Source organism: Hypanus sabinus, chromosome 6 (genome assembly GCF_030144855.1).
Source record: "Hypanus sabinus isolate sHypSab1 chromosome 6, sHypSab1.hap1, whole genome shotgun sequence".
Classification (NCBI taxonomy): domain Eukaryota; kingdom Metazoa; phylum Chordata; class Chondrichthyes; order Myliobatiformes; family Dasyatidae; genus Hypanus; species Hypanus sabinus.
The window spans coordinates 132,206,110-132,226,063 of record NC_082711.1 but is presented as its reverse complement, the minus strand read 5'-3'; the positions used below and the strand labels follow the sequence as shown (position 1 = coordinate 132,226,063).

Below are 19,954 nucleotides of genomic sequence, written 5' to 3'. Positions count from 1 at the left end.
CAGAGAGCCAAAGGCACAGTCGAACTGAGAGTGAAAGACACCATTGAACTGAGAGCGAAAGGCACCATTGAACAGAGAGTCAAAGGCACAGTCGAACTGAGAGTGAAAGACAACATTGAACAGAGAGCCAAAGGCACAGTCGAACTGAGAGCCAAAGGCACAGTCGAACTGAGAGCGAAAGACACCATCGAACAGAGAGCCAAAGGCACCATCGAACAGAGAGCCAAAGGCACCATTGAACAGAGAGCCAAAGGCACAGTCGAACTGAGAGCCAAAGACACCATCGAACAGAGAGCCAAAGGCACAGTCGAACTGAGAGCCAAAGGCACCATTGAACAGAGAGCCAAAGACACCATTGAACAGAGAGCCAAAGACACCATTGAACAGAGAGCCAAAGGCACAGTCGAACTGAGAGCCAAAGACACCATTGAACAGAGAGCCAAAGGCACCATTGAACAGAGAGCCAAAGACACCATCGAACAGAGAGCCAAAGGCACCATTGAACAGAGAGCCAAAGGCACCATTGAACAGAGAGCCAAAGGCACCATTGAACAGAGAGCCAAAGGCACCATTGAACAGAGAGCCAAAGACACCATTGAACAGAGAGCCAAAGGCACAGTCGAACAGAGAGCCAAAGGCACAGTCGAACTGAGAGCCAAAGGCACAGTCGAACTGAGAGCCAAAGACACCATCGAACAGAGAGCCAAAGGCACCATTGAACAGAGAGCCAAAGACACCATTGAACAGAGAGCCAAAGACACCATTGAACAGAGAGCCAAAGGCACAGTCGAACTGAGAGCCAAAGACACCATCGAACTGAGAGCCAAAGGCACAGTCGAACTGAGAGCGAAAGACACCATTGAACAGAGAGCCAAAGGCACAGTCGAACTGAGAGCGAAAGACACCATTGAACAGAGAGCCAAAGACACCATCGATCAGAGAGCCAAAGGCACAGTCGAACCGAGAGCCAAAGACACCATCGATCAGAGAGCCAAAGGCACAGTCGAACTGAGAGCCAAAGGCACCATTGAACAGAGAGCCAAAGGCACCATTGAACAGAGAGCCAAAGGCACAGTCGAACCGAGAGCCAAAGACACCATCGATCAGAGAGCCAAAGGCACAGTCGAACTGAGAGCCAAAAGCACCATCGAACAGAGAGCGAAAGGCACCATTGAACAGAGAGCCAAAGGCACCATTGAACAGAGAGCCAAAGGCACAGTCGAACAGAGAGCCAAAGGCACAGTCGAACAGAGCCAAAGGCACCATCGAACAGAGAGCCAAAGGCACAGTCGAACTGAGAGCGAAAGACACCATCGAACAGAGAGCCAAAGACACCATTGAACAGAGAGCCAAAGACACCATTGAACAGAGAGCCAAAGGCACAGTCGAACTGAGAGTGAAAGACACCATTGAACAGAGAGCCAAAGGCACAGTCGAACTGAGAGCCAAAGGCACAGTCGAACTGGGAGCGAAAGACACCATCGAACAGAGAGCCAAAGGCACCATCGAACAGAGAGCCAAAGGTACCATTGAACAGAGAGCCAAAGGCACAGTCGAACTGAGAGCCAAAGACACCATCGAACAGAGAGCCAAAGGCACAGTCGAACTGAGAGCGAAAGACACCATCGAACAGAGAGCCAAAGGCACCATTGAACAGAGAGCCAAAGGCACCATCGAACAGAGAGCCAAAGGCACTGTTGAACAGAGAGCCAAAGACACCATTGAACAGAGAGCCAAAGGCACAGTCGAACTGAGAGCCAAAGACACCATTGAACAGAGAGCCAAAGGCACCATTGAACAGGGAGCCAAAGGCACCATTGAACAGAGAGCGAAAGCCACCATTGAACAGAGAGCCAAAGGCACCATTGAACAGAGAGCCAAAGGCACCATTGAACAGAGAGCCAAAGGCACCATTGAACTGAGAGCCAAAGGCACAGTCGAACTGAGAGCCAAAGGCACAGTCGAACTGAGAGCCAAAGGCACAGTCGAACTGAGAGCCAAAGGCACCATCGAACAGAGAGCCAAAGGCACCATTGAACAGAGAGCCAAAGGCACAGTCAAACTGAGAGCGAAAGGCACCATCGAACAGAGAGCCAAAGGCACAGTCGAACTGAGAGCGAAAGACACCATCGAACAGAGAGCCAAAGACACCATTGAACAGAGAGCCAAAGACACCATTGAACAGAGAGCCAAAGACACCATTGAACTGAGAGCCAAAGACACCATCGAACAGAGAGCCAAAGGCACCATTGAACAGAGAGCCAAAGACACCATCGAACAGAGAGCCAAAGGCACAGTCGAACTGAGAGCGAAAGACACCATTGAACAGAGAGCCAAAGACACCATTGAACTGAGAGCCAAAGGCACCATCGAACAGAGAGCCAAAGGCACCATTGAACAGAGAGCCAAAGGCACCATTGAACAGAGAGCCAAAGGCACAGTCGAACAGAGAGCCAAAGGCACAGTCGAACAGAGAGCCAAAGGCACAGTCGAACTGAGAGCCAAAGGCACAGTCGAACTGAGAGCCAAAGACACCATCGAACAGAGAGCCAAAGGCACCATTGAACAGAGAGCCAAAGACACCATTGAACAGAGAGCCAAAGACACCATTGAACAGAGAGCCAAAGGCACAGTCGAACTGAGAGCCAAAGACACCATCGAACTGAGAGCCAAAGGCACAGTCGAACTGAGAGCGAAAGACACCATTGAACAGAGAGCCAAAGGCACAGTCGAACTGAGAGCGAAAGACACCATTGAACAGAGAGCCAAAGACACCATCGATCAGAGAGCCAAAGGCACAGTCGAACCGAGAGCCAAAGACACCATCGATCAGAGAGCCAAAGGCACAGTCGAACTGAGAGCCAAAGGCACCATTGAACAGAGAGCCAAAGGCACCATTGAACAGAGAGCCAAAGGCACAGTCGAACTGAGAGCCAAAGACACCATCGAACAGAGAGCCAAAGGCACAGTCGAACTGAGAGCCAAAGGCACCATCGAACAGAGAGCGAAAGGCACCATTGAACAGAGAGCCAAAGGCACCATTGAACAGAGAGCCAAAGGCACAGTCGAACAGAGAGCCAAAGGCACAGTCGAACAGAGAGCCAAAGGCACCATCGAACAGAGAGCCAAAGGCACAGTCGAACTGAGAGCGAAAGACACCATCGAACAGAGAGCCAAAGACACCATTGAACAGAGAGCCAAAGACACCATTGAACAGAGAGCCAAAGGCACAGTCGAACTGAGAGTGAAAGACACCATTGAACAGAGAGCCAAAGGCACAGTCGAACTGAGAGCCAAAGGCACAGTCGAACTGAGAGCGAAAGACACCATCGAACAGAGAGCCAAAGGCACCATCGAACTGAGAGCCAAAGGCACCATTGAACAGAGAGCCAAAGGCACAGTCGAACTGAGAGCCAAAGACACCATCGAACAGAGAGCCAAAGGCACAGTCGAACTGAGAGCGAAAGACACCATCGAACAGAGAGCCAAAGGCACCATTGAACAGAGAGCCAAAGGCACCATCGAACAGAGAGCCAAAGGCACTGTTGAACAGAGAGCCAAAGACACCATTGAACAGAGAGCCAAAGGCACAGTCGAACTGAGAGCCAAAGACACCATTGAACAGAGAGCCAAAGGCACAGTCGAACTGAGAGCCAAAGACACCATTGAACAGAGAGCCAAAGGCACAGTCGAACTGAGAGTGAAAGACACCATTGAACTGAGAGCGAAAGGCACCATTGAACAGAGAGTCAAAGGCACAGTCGAACTGAGAGTGAAAGACAACATTGAACAGAGAGCCAAAGGCACAGTCGAACTGAGAGCCAAAGGCACAGTCGAACTGAGAGCGAAAGACACCATCGAACAGAGAGCCAAAGGCACCATCGAACAGAGAGCCAAAGGCACCATTGAACAGAGAGCCAAAGGCACAGTCGAACTGAGAGCCAAAGACACCATCGAACAGAGAGCCAAAGGCACAGTCGAACTGAGAGCCAAAGGCACCATTGAACAGAGAGCCAAAGACACCATTGAACAGAGAGCCAAAGACACCATTGAACAGAGAGCCAAAGGCACAGTCGAACTGAGAGCCAAAGACACCATTGAACAGAGAGCCAAAGGCACCATTGAACAGAGAGCCAAAGACACCATCGAACAGAGAGCCAAAGGCACCATTGAACAGAGAGCCAAAGGCACCATTGAACAGAGAGCCAAAGGCACCATTGAACAGAGAGCCAAAGGCACCATTGAACAGAGAGCCAAAGACACCATTGAACAGAGAGCCAAAGGCACAGTCGAACAGAGAGCCAAAGGCACAGTCGAACTGAGAGCCAAAGGCACAGTCGAACTGAGAGCCAAAGACACCATCGAACAGAGAGCCAAAGGCACCATTGAACAGAGAGCCAAAGACACCATTGAACAGAGAGCCAAAGACACCATTGAACAGAGCCAAAGGCACAGTCGAACTGAGAGCCAAAGACACCATCGAACTGAGAGCCAAAGGCACATTCGAACTGAGAGCGAAAGACACCATTGAACAGAGAGCCAAAGGCACAGTCGAACTGAGAGCGAAAGACACCATTGAACAGAGAGCCAAAGACACCATCGATCAGAGAGCCAAAGGCACAGTCGAACCGAGAGCCAAAGACACCATCGATCAGAGAGCCAAAGGCACAGTCGAACTGAGAGCCAAAGGCACCATTGAACAGAGAGCCAAAGGCACCATTGAACAGAGAGCCAAAGGCACAGTCGAACTGAGAGCCAAAGACACCATCGAACAGAGAGCCAAAGGCACAGTCGAACTGAGAGCCAAAGGCACCATCGAACAGAGAGCGAAAGGCACCATTGAACAGAGAGCCAAAGGCACCATTGAACAGAGAGCCAAAGGCACAGTCGAACAGAGAGCCAAAGGCACAGTCGAACAGAGCCAAAGGCACCATCGAACAGAGAGCCAAAGGCACAGTCGAACTGAGAGCGAAAGACACCATCGAACAGAGAGCCAAAGACACCATTGAACAGAGAGCCAAAGACACCATTGAACAGAGAGCCAAAGGCACAGTCGAACTGAGAGTGAAAGACACCATTGAACAGAGAGCCAAAGGCACAGTCGAACTGAGAGCCAAAGGCACAGTCGAACTGGGAGCGAAAGACACCATCGAACAGAGAGCCAAAGGCACCATCGAACAGAGAGCCAAAGGCACCATTGAACAGAGAGCCAAAGGCACAATCGAACTGAGAGCCAAAGACACCATCGAACAGAGAGCCAAAGGCACAGTCGAACTGAGAGCGAAAGACACCATCGAACAGAGAGCCAAAGGCACCATTGAACAGAGAGCCAAAGGCACCATCGAACAGAGAGCCAAAGGCACTGTTGAACAGAGAGCCAAAGACACCATTGAACAGAGAGCCAAAGGCACAGTCGAACTGAGAGCCAAAGACACCATTGAACAGAGAGCCAAAGGCACAGTCGAACTGAGAGCCAAAGACACCATTGAACAGAGAGCCAAAGGCACAGTCGAACTGAGAGTGAAAGACACCATTGAACTGAGAGCGAAAGGCACCATTGAACAGAGAGCCAAAGGCACAGTCGAACTGAGAGTGAAAGACAACATTGAACAGAGAGCCAAAGGCACAGTCGAACTGAGAGCCAAAGGCACAGTCGAACTGAGAGCGAAAGACACCATCGAACAGAGAGCCAAAGGCACCATCGAACAGAGAGCCAAAGGCACCATTGAACAGAGAGCCAAAGGCACAGTCGAACTGAGAGCCAAAGACACCATCGAACAGAGAGCCAAAGGCACAGTCGAACTGAGAGCCAAAGGCACCATTGAACAGAGAGCCAAAGACACCATTGAACAGAGAGCCAAAGACACCATTGAACAGAGAGCCAAAGGCACAGTCGAACTGAGAGCCAAAGACACCATCGAACAGAGAGCCAGAGGCACAGTCGAACTGAGAGCCAAAGACACCATTGAACAGAGAGCCAAAGGCACCATTGAACAGAGAGCCAAAGACACCATCGAACAGAGAGCCAAAGGCACCATTGAACAGAGAGCCAAAGGCACCATTGAACAGAGAGCCAAAGGCACCATTGAACAGAGAGCCAAAGGCACCATTGAACAGAGAGCCAAAGACACCATTGAAAAGAGAGCCAAAGGCACAGTCGAACAGAGAGCCAAAGACACAGTCGAACTGAGAGCCAAAGGCACAGTCGAACTGAGAGCCAAAGACACCATCGAACAGAGAGCCAAAGGCACCATTGAACAGAGAGCCAAAGACACCATTGAACAGAGAGCCAAAGGCACAGTCGAACTGAGAGCCAAAGACACCATTGAACAGAGAGCCAAAGGCACAGTCGAACTGAGAGTGAAAGACACCATTGAACTGAGAGCGAAAGGCACCATTGAACAGAGAGCCAAAGGCACCATTGAACAGAGAGCCAAAGACACCATCGAACAGAGAGCCAAAGGCACCATTGAACAGAGAGCCAAAGGCACCATTGAACAGAGAGCCAAAGGCACCATTGAACAGAGAGCCAAAGGCACCATCGAACAGAGAGCCAAAGGCACAGTCGAACTGAGAGCCAAAGGCACAGTCGAACTGAGAGCCAAAGACACCATCGAACAGAGAGCCAGAGGCACAGTCGAACTGAGAGCCAAAGACACCATTGAACAGAGAGCCAAAGGCACCATTGAACAGAGAGCCAAAGACACCATCGAACAGAGAGCCAAAGGCACCATTGAACAGAGAGCCAAAGGCACCATTGAACAGAGAGCCAAAGGCACCATTGAACAGAGAGCCAAAGGCACCATTGAACAGAGAGCCAAAGACACCATTGAAAAGAGAGCCAAAGGCACAGTCGAACAGAGAGCCAAAGGCACAGTCGAACTGAGAGCCAAAGGCACAGTCGAACTGAGAGCCAAAGACACCATCGAACAGAGAGCCAAAGGCACCATTGAACAGAGAGCCAAAGACACCATTGAACAGAGAGCCAAAGGCACAGTCGAACTGAGAGCCAAAGACACCATTGAACAGAGAGCCAAAGGCACAGTCGAACTGAGAGTGAAAGACACCATTGAACTGAGAGCGAAAGGCACCATTGAACAGAGAGCCAAAGGCACCATTGAACAGAGAGCCAAAGACACCATCGAACAGAGAGCCAAAGGCACCATTGAACAGAGAGCCAAAGGCACCATTGAACAGAGAGCCAAAGGCACCATTGAACAGAGAGCCAAAGGCACCATCGAACAGAGAGCCAAAGGCACAGTCGAACTGAGAGCCAAAGGCACAGTCGAACTGAGAGCGAAAGACACCATCGAACAGAGAGCCAAAGGCACCATCGAACTGAGAGCCAAAGGCACCATTGAACAGAGAGCCAAAGGCACAGTCGAACTGAGAGCCAAAGACACCATCGAACAGAGAGCCAAAGGCACAGTCGAACTGAGAGCGAAAGACACCATCGAACAGAGAGCCAAAGGCACCATTGAACAGAGAGCCAAAGGCACCATCGAACAGAGAGCCAAAGGCACTGTTGAACAGAGAGCCAAAGACACCATTGAACAGAGAGCCAAAGGCACAGTCGAACTGAGAGCCAAAGACACCATTGAACAGAGAGCCAAAGGCACAGTCGAACTGAGAGCCAAAGACACCATTGAACAGAGAGCCAAAGGCACAGTCGAACTGAGAGTGAAAGACACCATTGAACTGAGAGCGAAAGGCACCATTGAACAGAGAGTCAAAGGCACAGTCGAACTGAGAGTGAAAGACAACATTGAACAGAGAGCCAAAGGCACAGTCGAACTGAGAGCCAAAGGCACAGTCGAACTGAGAGCCAAAGACACCATCGAACAGAGAGCCAAAGGCACAGTCGAACTGAGAGCCAAAGGCACCATCGAACAGAGAGCGAAAGGCACCATTGAACAGAGAGCCAAAGGCACCATTGAACAGAGAGCCAAAGGCACAGTCGAACAGAGAGCCAAAGGCACAGTCGAACAGAGCCAAAGGCACCATCGAACAGAGAGCCAAAGGCACAGTCGAACTGAGAGCGAAAGACACCATCGAACAGAGAGCCAAAGACACCATTGAACAGAGAGCCAAAGACACCATTGAACAGAGAGCCAAAGGCACAGTCGAACTGAGAGTGAAAGACACCATTGAACAGAGAGCCAAAGGCACAGTCGAACTGAGAGCCAAAGGCACAGTCGAACTGGGAGCGAAAGACACCATCGAACAGAGAGCCAAAGGCACCATCGAACAGAGAGCCAAAGGCACCATTGAACAGAGAGCCAAAGGCACAATCGAACTGAGAGCCAAAGACACCATCGAACAGAGAGCCAAAGGCACAGTCGAACTGAGAGCGAAAGACACCATCGAACAGAGAGCCAAAGGCACCATTGAACAGAGAGCCAAAGGCACCATCGAACAGAGAGCCAAAGGCACTGTTGAACAGAGAGCCAAAGACACCATTGAACAGAGAGCCAAAGGCACAGTCGAACTGAGAGCCAAAGACACCATTGAACAGAGAGCCAAAGGCACAGTCGAACTGAGAGCCAAAGACACCATTGAACAGAGAGCCAAAGGCACAGTCGAACTGAGAGTGAAAGACACCATTGAACTGAGAGCGAAAGGCACCATTGAACAGAGAGCCAAAGGCACAGTCGAACTGAGAGTGAAAGACAACATTGAACAGAGAGCCAAAGGCACAGTCGAACTGAGAGCCAAAGGCACAGTCGAACTGAGAGCGAAAGACACCATCGAACAGAGAGCCAAAGGCACCATCGAACAGAGAGCCAAAGGCACCATTGAACAGAGAGCCAAAGGCACAGTCGAACTGAGAGCCAAAGACACCATCGAACAGAGAGCCAAAGGCACAGTCGAACTGAGAGCCAAAGGCACCATTGAACAGAGAGCCAAAGACACCATTGAACAGAGAGCCAAAGACACCATTGAACAGAGAGCCAAAGGCACAGTCGAACTGAGAGCCAAAGACACCATCGAACAGAGAGCCAGAGGCACAGTCGAACTGAGAGCCAAAGACACCATTGAACAGAGAGCCAAAGGCACCATTGAACAGAGAGCCAAAGACACCATCGAACAGAGAGCCAAAGGCACCATTGAACAGAGAGCCAAAGGCACCATTGAACAGAGAGCCAAAGGCACCATTGAACAGAGAGCCAAAGGCACCATTGAACAGAGAGCCAAAGACACCATTGAAAAGAGAGCCAAAGGCACAGTCGAACAGAGAGCCAAAGGCACAGTCGAACTGAGAGCCAAAGGCACAGTCGAACTGAGAGCCAAAGACACCATCGAACAGAGAGCCAAAGGCACCATTGAACAGAGAGCCAAAGACACCATTGAACAGAGAGCCAAAGGCACAGTCGAACTGAGAGCCAAAGACACCATTGAACAGAGAGCCAAAGGCACAGTCGAACTGAGAGTGAAAGACACCATTGAACTGAGAGCGAAAGGCACCATTGAACAGAGAGCCAAAGGCACCATTGAACAGAGAGCCAAAGACACCATCGAACAGAGAGCCAAAGGCACCATTGAACAGAGAGCCAAAGGCACCATTGAACAGAGAGCCAAAGGCACCATTGAACAGAGAGCCAAAGGCACCATCGAACAGAGAGCCAAAGGCACAGTCGAACTGAGAGCCAAAGGCACAGTCGAACTGAGAGCGAAAGACACCATCGAACAGAGAGCCAAAGGCACCATCGAACTGAGAGCCAAAGGCACCATTGAACAGAGAGCCAAAGGCACAGTCGAACTGAGAGCCAAAGACACCATCGAACAGAGAGCCAAAGGCACAGTCGAACTGAGAGCGAAAGACACCATCGAACAGAGAGCCAAAGGCACCATTGAACAGAGAGCCAAAGGCACCATCGAACAGAGAGCCAAAGGCACTGTTGAACAGAGAGCCAAAGACACCATTGAACAGAGAGCCAAAGGCACAGTCGAACTGAGAGCCAAAGACACCATTGAACAGAGAGCCAAAGGCACAGTCGAACTGAGAGCCAAAGACACCATTGAACAGAGAGCCAAAGGCACAGTCGAACTGAGAGTGAAAGACACCATTGAACTGAGAGCGAAAGGCACCATTGAACAGAGAGTCAAAGGCACAGTCGAACTGAGAGTGAAAGACAACATTGAACAGAGAGCCAAAGGCACAGTCGAACTGAGAGCCAAAGGCACAGTCGAACTGAGAGCGAAAGACACCATCGAACAGAGAGCCAAAGGCACCATCGAACAGAGAGCCAAAGGCACCATTGAACAGAGAGCCAAAGGCACAGTCGAACTGAGAGCCAAAGACACCATCGAACAGAGAGCCAAAGGCACAGTCGAACTGAGAGCCAAAGGCACCATTGAACAGAGAGCCAAAGACACCATTGAACAGAGAGCCAAAGACACCATTGAACAGAGAGCCAAAGGCACAGTCGAACTGAGAGCCAAAGACACCATTGAACAGAGAGCCAAAGGCACCATTGAACAGAGAGCCAAAGACACCATCGAACAGAGAGCCAAAGGCACCATTGAACAGAGAGCCAAAGGCACCATTGAACAGAGAGCCAAAGGCACCATTGAACAGAGAGCCAAAGGCACCATTGAACAGAGAGCCAAAGACACCATTGAACAGAGAGCCAAAGGCACAGTCGAACAGAGAGCCAAAGGCACAGTCGAACTGAGAGCCAAAGGCACAGTCGAACTGAGAGCCAAAGACACCATCGAACAGAGAGCCAAAGGCACCATTGAACAGAGAGCCAAAGACACCATTGAACAGAGAGCCAAAGACACCATTGAACAGAGCCAAAGGCACAGTCGAACTGAGAGCCAAAGACACCATCGAACTGAGAGCCAAAGGCACATTCGAACTGAGAGCGAAAGACACCATTGAACAGAGAGCCAAAGGCACAGTCGAACTGAGAGCGAAAGACACCATTGAACAGAGAGCCAAAGACACCATCGATCAGAGAGCCAAAGGCACAGTCGAACCGAGAGCCAAAGACACCATCGATCAGAGAGCCAAAGGCACAGTCGAACTGAGAGCCAAAGGCACCATTGAACAGAGAGCCAAAGGCACCATTGAACAGAGAGCCAAAGGCACAGTCGAACTGAGAGCCAAAGACACCATCGAACAGAGAGCCAAAGGCACAGTCGAACTGAGAGCCAAAGGCACCATCGAACAGAGAGCGAAAGGCACCATTGAACAGAGAGCCAAAGGCACCATTGAACAGAGAGCCAAAGGCACAGTCGAACAGAGAGCCAAAGGCACAGTCGAACAGAGCCAAAGGCACCATCGAACAGAGAGCCAAAGGCACAGTCGAACTGAGAGCGAAAGACACCATCGAACAGAGAGCCAAAGACACCATTGAACAGAGAGCCAAAGACACCATTGAACAGAGAGCCAAAGGCACAGTCGAACTGAGAGTGAAAGACACCATTGAACAGAGAGCCAAAGGCACAGTCGAACTGAGAGCCAAAGGCACAGTCGAACTGGGAGCGAAAGACACCATCGAACAGAGAGCCAAAGGCACCATCGAACAGAGAGCCAAAGGCACCATTGAACAGAGAGCCAAAGGCACAATCGAACTGAGAGCCAAAGACACCATCGAACAGAGAGCCAAAGGCACAGTCGAACTGAGAGCGAAAGACACCATCGAACAGAGAGCCAAAGGCACCATTGAACAGAGAGCCAAAGGCACCATCGAACAGAGAGCCAAAGGCACTGTTGAACAGAGAGCCAAAGACACCATTGAACAGAGAGCCAAAGGCACAGTCGAACTGAGAGCCAAAGACACCATTGAACAGAGAGCCAAAGGCACAGTCGAACTGAGAGCCAAAGACACCATTGAACAGAGAGCCAAAGGCACAGTCGAACTGAGAGTGAAAGACACCATTGAACTGAGAGCGAAAAGCACCATTGAACAGAGAGCCAAAGGCACAGTCGAACTGAGAGTGAAAGACAACATTGAACAGAGAGCCAAAGGCACAGTCGAACTGAGAGCCAAAGGCACAGTCGAACTGAGAGCGAAAGACACCATCGAACAGAGAGCCAAAGGCACCATCGAACAGAGAGCCAAAGGCACCATTGAACAGAGAGCCAAAGGCACAGTCGAACTGAGAGCCAAAGACACCATCGAACAGAGAGCCAAAGGCACAGTCGAACTGAGAGCCAAAGGCACCATTGAACAGAGAGCCAAAGACACCATTGAACAGAGAGCCAAAGACACCATTGAACAGAGAGCCAAAGGCACAGTCGAACTGAGAGCCAAAGACACCATCGAACAGAGAGCCAGAGGCACAGTCGAACTGAGAGCCAAAGACACCATTGAACAGAGAGCCAAAGGCACCATTGAACAGAGAGCCAAAGACACCATCGAACAGAGAGCCAAAGGCACCATTGAACAGAGAGCCAAAGGCACCATTGAACAGAGAGCCAAAGGCACCATTGAACAGAGAGCCAAAGGCACCATTGAACAGAGAGCCAAAGACACCATTGAAAAGAGAGCCAAAGGCACAGTCGAACAGAGAGCCAAAGGCACAGTCGAACTGAGAGCCAAAGGCACAGTCGAACTGAGAGCCAAAGACACCATCGAACAGAGAGCCAAAGGCACCATTGAACAGAGAGCCAAAGACACCATTGAACAGAGAGCCAAAGGCACAGTCGAACTGAGAGCCAAAGACACCATTGAACAGAGAGCCAAAGGCACAGTCGAACTGAGAGTGAAAGACACCATTGAACTGAGAGCGAAAGGCACCATTGAACAGAGAGCCAAAGGCACCATTGAACAGAGAGCCAAAGACACCATCGAACAGAGAGCCAAAGGCACCATTGAACAGAGAGCCAAAGGCACCATTGAACAGAGAGCCAAAGGCACCATTGAACAGAGAGCCAAAGGCACCATTGAACAGAGAGCCAAAGACACCATTGAACAGAGAGCCAAAGGCACAGTCGAACAGAGAGCCAAAGGCACAGTCGAACTGAGAGCCAAAGGCACAGTCGAACTGAGAGCCAAAGACACCATCGAACAGAGAGCCAAAGGCACCATCGAACAGAGAGCCAAAGGCACCATCGAACAGAGAGCCAAAGGCACCATCGAACAGAGAGCCAAAGGCACCATTGAACAGAGAGCCAAAGGCACCATTGAACAGAGAGCCAAAGGCACCATTGAACAGAGAGCCAAAGACACCATTGAACAGAGAGCCAAAGGCACAGTCAAACTGAGAGCCAAAGACACCATCGAACAGAGAGCCAAAGGCACAGTCGAACTGAGAGCCAAAGGCACAGTCGAACTGAGAGCCAACGACACCATCGAACAGAGAGCCAAAGGCGCAGTCGAACTGAGAGCCAAAGACACCATTGAACAGAGAGCCAAAGACACCATTGAACAGAGAGCCAAAGGCACCATTGAACAGAGAGCCAAAGACACCATCGAACAGAGAGCCAAAGGCACAGTCGAACTGAGAGCCAAAGACACCATTGAACAGAGAGCCAAAGACACCATTGAACAGAGAGCCAAAGGCACCATTGAACAGAGAGCCAAAGACACCATTGAACAGAGAGCCAAAGACACCATCGAACAGAGAGCCAAAGGCACCATTGAACAGAGAGCCAAAGGCACCATTGAACAGAGAGCCAAAGGCACAGTCGAACAGAGAGCCAAAGGCACAGTCGAACTGAGAGCCAAAGACACCATTGAACAGAGAGCCAAAGGCACAGTCGAACAGAGAGCCAAGGGCACAGTCGAACTGAGAGCGAAAGACACCATTGAACAGAGAGCCAAAGGCACCATCGAACAGAGAGCCAAAGGCACCATTGAACAGAGAGCCAAAGGCACAGTCGAACAGAGAGCCAAAGGCACAGTCGAACTGAGAGCCAAAGACACCATCGAACAGAGAGCCAAAGGCACCATTGAACAGAGAGCCAAAGGCACAGTCGAACAGAGAGCCAAAGGCACAGTCGAACTGAGAGCCAAAGGCACAGTCGAACTGAGAGCTATCTGAAGCAAAGGCAAGCATTCCAGCGACAGAAGAATATTTGTTCCTCCCAGTGACAGAAGAGGTTACCCAAGGCATGAATCCTTAAAGCATCAACAGTATTAATGAATTGTAATAAATTTATCAAACACCATTTCCCTTTCATTAAACTGTAATGCCCCTGCAGTTCCGATGAAGGGTTTCGGACACAAAACAAAATTGTTTCTCCACAGACGCTACCTAACCTGCACAGCTTTTCCAGCATTATGTGGTTTTATTTCTAATTTCCAGAATCTGCCTGATTGTCTAATGATTTACTCCTTAGTAATATGATCAGGGCTATGGTCAGTACCAACAAAGCCACCCAAACATGAGAGTCTGACAAAGGTTCTCAGATCTGGCTTGTGCCTCATTCTACAGATATGTTGATACCTTGTCCCTATGATCAGCATCAAATGTAACTGTCCTCACATTACATTCACAGTAAGCTTACCTTGGAAATCGTGGCATGACTATGACATGGTGGGCGTCTCTTGAATAATGCTGTTGTGATGGATCACAGAAAGCATCAAGTAGAAGTCCTTCACACCTGCTGAAAATCCTCTCTCCCAGGACAAATTCAAATTCAATGGTCAGAAATGACAGGGGTAGGATGACCTTTAGCATTGCCTCAGCATCACCAGGATCACGTGCCCACTGACAGGGGAGCATCACCAGTGGGACAACCAGACAACCCCAGATACCTGGAACAGAATCAGCAAAGTCAATGACATCTGCAGGAGCTTGGCTCTAGTCAATCCAAACACCTCAAGATTTGTCAGAGCTATATGACTCCAGGGAGAGGCAATAGAAATCTACAAAATCTTACTACAACTGGATAGAGTAGATACTGGAAGGATAATCCTGAGGACCAGGGAGTCCAGTCTAAGGGCATGTTGAAATCCACTTAAAACTAAGACAAAGAGTTTTTTTTTCTTGGAAAAAGTTGAGAACCAGAGGAATTTTCTGTCAAAGAAAAAGTTGAAGCCAAGTTATTAAATATTTTCAAAACTGAGATAGATATTACTCTCAGGGTTAGAGCTGTCAAGGGATAGGGGAGAAATCTGGAAAAAGGCAGTGAATTTGGATGATTAGCTGTGATCATATAGATGGCAGAGCAGTGAATGACCTTCTCCTGCTTCAAGGTCTTTTGTTTGGAACTGATGAAAGAGAAAATAACTTAGTTTTCAGTGCGAGAGATGGTGGGGGAGGGATGGGTAGAACAAAGGGAACATCAGAGCAGGCTGTATTTAAATCAACAAAATTGATATCAAGAATACAAGACGCAAGCATTATAAATGATTCAATTAAGGTATAACACAAGAGTTAGGAAAACAATGTAAAAAAACTTTTCACAGAAGTTCAAAGTAAATTTATTATCAAAGTACATGTACGTCACCATATACAACCCTGAGATTCATTACCCCACTGGCATACTCAGTCAATCCAAGAAATCCAGTAGAATCCATGAAAAAATAAACAAGAGAAAATCTGCAGATGCTGGAAATCCAATCAACACACAAATTCTGGAGGAACCCAGCGGGCCAGGCAGCATCTGTGGAAAAGATTATAGTTGACATTTCAGTCCAAGACCCTTCAGCAGAATCAATGAAAGACTGCACCCAATAGGATGAACAAACAACCAATGTACAAATGACAACAAACTATGCAAATACAAAAGAAATAAAAAGAAACTATGATAATAAATAAATAAGCAATAAATATCAAGAACTCGAGGTGAAGAGTCCTTGAAAGAGAACAGTTCAATGGGAACAGTTCAGTACTGGGGCGAGTGAAGTTCAAGAACCTGTTGGTTGAAGTTCTTCAGCGACAATGCTCCATGTCGATATGCTCAGAAGGATATATCCATGATGCACTGGGCTATATCCATTACATTTTGTAGGATTTTCTGTTCAAGGGCATTGATGTTTCCATACCAGGTTGTGATGCAACCACTGTGCCTCTGTAGGAGTTTGTTAAAGTTTTAGATGTCATGCCAAATCTTTGCAAACTTCTAAGGAAATAGAGGTGTTGTCATACTTCCTTCATAAATGCACTTATGTGGTGGGCATAGGACAGGTCCTCTGAAATGATAACACCAAGGAAGTTAAAGTTGTTGACTCTCTCTGCTGTTGTGTATTAAATATCTGAGTAATCTTGCCTATACGTTATTTGATTAAGCATTTCTTTTCAGTTAAATAATTAATTATGAGTTATGTGTAAAACTATGTTAATTGCAAATGTCATCACGCTGCCACATGATAGTGCATGCCTTGCTGAAAGTATGCTCAAAGTTAGACCCACATTTCAATTCCTGCACCTTCCTTTGAATTAGTTTAATGTTTTGAAGTTACAAAACATAGCAGTGGCGATGAGGTATTTTTAAAATGAACCCAAGGCAGCTACTGACCTTTTAAAACACAGCAAGATGTTTGAACTAAAAAAAAATGCAGCAAGAACAATGGTAGTTAAAGAAACAGAGCCCAGCATGTTCAGAGTCATCAACGTAAAAAAAAGGCCATAAATGGAAGAATTCAGGTTCATAAAGAGTGAGTATCCAGTGATAATAATCATTTAAAAAGCATCACAAATAGTTGCCTACATCAAAAAGATTGATGAGACTGATGACACACCAGGTAATTGGCTCATGTATACTGAGCTATTGGAATAGTATTTTGAGGCAAATTAAATAGCCAATGTGAAGTAAGTGCCAATTTTGCTAAGAGCATTGGTTTGAAGGAATGCAGTTGACTTTGAAGTTTGGCTGCTTCAACCAAACCATTAAAAATGAGCTTTGCTGCTATTGTGGAAGTAATGCTGGAGCATTTGGAACCAAAACCATTGTCGATTGCAGATGCTTTAAGTTTCATAAATGGAATCAAAAAGAAGGGGAATCAATTTCAGTGTACATGGCTGAGTTAAAGAAATTGAGCATTGTCAATTTGATAATGGTCTTAAAGATGCACTGAGAGATCATTTAGTTTATGGAAGACATTCAAAAATGGCTCCTAACTGAAGCAAGCTCTCACTTAAAAGAGCAGTTGAAACCGCTGTTTCAGTGGAAACTGTGGACAGAGATGGAATTGAGTTGCAGTCAGGAATGAAAGTGAGCAGCACCTAAACAGAAATTGGTCTGGCCAAAGAAATTGTGGCCAAGCATACATATAGAAACAAATTCAGGTTTAAAGGTGCAGAAAATGCAACAAGCTCGGTCACATACAAAGAGCATGTCAGGCAGACAAAAATAAATGGTCTGCACAGAGAAGAGAAAAGGATAAAATGTCAAGTTGCAGTTTCAAAAACAGCTCCCATCAGTATGCTGTTGGTGAAAAATCTGATTCTGATGAGAATGAAACAGGGTTGATTAGCCTTGAGCTTTACAATGTGAAAACTAACAATAAACAAACAATATGGCTTATGCCAGAAGTGAACAGCAAATTAATTAAAATGGAATTGGGCATATGGTCAGTTGAAACAATCATTCCACAAAACGAGTTGGAGAGGCATTTCAAATATACTGAACTGAAGCCTGCAGGTATCCAACTAAAAACTTATACTGGAGAAAAGATAATTCCTGTGGGAATGACATCCGTAACTGTGAAATTTCAACAACCAACAAGCCACATTGAGCTGGTGTGTGGTAAAAACAGGAGGGCCAGCCTTGTGGGGGCCTGATTGGCTGAGACAGCTACAAATTGATTGGAGATCCATTCCCCGTGTGTATGCCACATTCCCTGCAATGAAGCCAAATGAAAGTGAATTAAGAAATGTACTGGGTGATGCCACAACTCTCTCCATGCCAAACAACATGAACTATTGTCCAAATGAGGACTAACTGGTGTTGGTGTCAAACTCTGTGCCTCTGGTTGGGAAGCATATTAGACCAAGGAAGGACCAAGCTTCTCAGAGGAAACGTGAAAGTGACAATATCAGTGGTACCATTGTTTTTGTGGTACCAGTGACTACCATTGTTTTTGTAGGCAACATATCTAAGGAAGCTTTTGATATGTTAATCAGGCAGTTACCTGAATAATGTGGCTTGGTTTTAAACTGGAAGAGAGTTCAAGGAATGCCAGGAAAGTCACAAACATTCAGCTTTTGTCCACTCTGCTACGTTCGCATTAAGGTCATTGCATGAACTTCAAGTGGGAGACAAAAAGCTGCTTTAAAGGGTAAATGCAAAGACCAAAGCCCAGCTGGATGAATGGAAGGTCAAAGAGAAAGGAGTCAATGGAGAAATAAGAACAGATATGTTGTGGATGCGGAAACCAAGAGAGATCAGATTGTAAAGGGAGCAATAGAAGGATTAACAGGAGAATACTCCAGTGCACTAAATGCACCTTCCCGAGATCTAGATGCACAAACTAGAAGAAGAAAACAAGAAGGAGAAGAAATATGTCCACAACTGTCAAAACCACTTCCTTCAGTCCTGAAGTCAAATCCTACAACCATGCAGAAGCTGAGATTGTTTCACTGCCACAAGTCTCGCCTACCAAGCAGAGCACTCTCCCTTGTCAGGAAAGACAGTATCCCACAAGAGTAAGAACTCCTCCACAGAGATTAAATCTTTAGACCGAATGGGATGATTTAAAAATTGACGATGTGTCTGTATGTAGTAGTTGTATTATACGGCATACTGTGTATGTAGCTGAGATGCATTCTCTATTGAGTTGGAGTTTATAGCTAGGCAGGGAGGAGTGTTGTGTATTTAATATGTCACGTACCCCGTGACAGGTTAAAGAACCAGCAGAAATAGAAAACACTGTGGAGTCTGGTATTGCTATAAACTAATGCTATTTATTAGTAACTAAGCAATACAGTAATATAAATTCAGATATATTAAACAGGTTAGCAATGATTGTATATATATGTGTGTGTGTGTGTGTGGAAATAGGAAAACCAAGCTTCTTCAAGCCTAGGGGTAAATGGATACAGTTTTACGATGATGAGTGAAGTTCAGCTCAGTTTGTGGTATTGATTCGAGTAGTGATGGAGAGAGAGAGAGAGAGATTTATAATCCAAAGGCGTTTGTTGTGAGAAGGCAATTATGTCAACATTCCAAAATAATAATAACAGTAGGTTTTATCTCCAAAGTTGTTCCACTCCACACACGAAGTATCACTGACAGTGATCTTCAATAAATATCCTTTCAACACAAGTGGTACCACACCCGTATTCAGCTACGGGTCATCTCAAAATGGTGGCCACAGGATACTCAAACAGAATCCACATACGGATTATCACCAACAGTAGCCTGTCACTGAGGTACCATCTTCAAGTGGTAAACTACCAACCCAGGCAAGGGTAGTTTCCACACAGGGTTACCCCTAATACACAACTGTGATAGCCACTGATCCAGTTCCACGACGTACGAAATAACTCCTACAGTGATTTGCCACAGGGGTGCCTTTCTTCAGTGAAATACCACACCCAGACAAGGGTGACACACAAGTGGTATTCACAAAGGTTTCCCCCTCAACAGAGAACCCTCTCCTGTGGATTAACTACGTGACAGTCACACCTTCGTATTCGAATGGAACTCAAACTCACCCTACGGGCTACAGAGGAGAGAGTCCAAACAGTGACCTCTTTGTCACTAGGTTTCTTCTGTTTCAAACCTTCCTCTCCTCTCTTCTCTTCCTTTAAAGTCACCGAATGTGACCACAAAAAGGAGACCGACTTCTGTGGTAAAGTTATCAACCCAGGCGAGGATTGGACACACTGATAGCTTCCAGCGGACCTCCTATTTATCTCACCGTGCTAAACACCAGCTGTCCATCAAATAACGCTGCCCTTGGTCACCATGGTGACCACGAGCTGCTTGTTGCTATCTCTCTGTAAGAACTCACAAGGAGGCAGTGTCCTTGTATATTCAGAAAAAGCTTTAGAGTTCATTTAAACACCATCTCAAGGCAGGCTTCATCCCTCTCTCTCGGTAAGAATAGAG

General features: G+C 47.5%; 1 long non-coding RNA gene across 2 annotated transcripts in view; it reads right to left on the bottom strand.

Moving 5' to 3' along the window:
* LOC132395077 (uncharacterized) overlaps nt 1–19,707 on the bottom strand; it is a 73,271-nt gene extending 53,564 nt beyond the window's left edge. For both annotated transcript variants that reach the window (XR_009512515.1, XR_009512516.1), the window contains exons 1-2: nt 19,558–19,707; nt 14,462–14,711 (exon numbers count right to left, since the gene is read on the bottom strand). This is a non-coding gene — a long non-coding RNA (uncharacterized LOC132395077). The remainder of the gene's footprint in view (nt 1–14,461; nt 14,712–19,557) is intronic.
* Between the last annotated feature and the right edge of the window lie 247 nt (nt 19,708–19,954).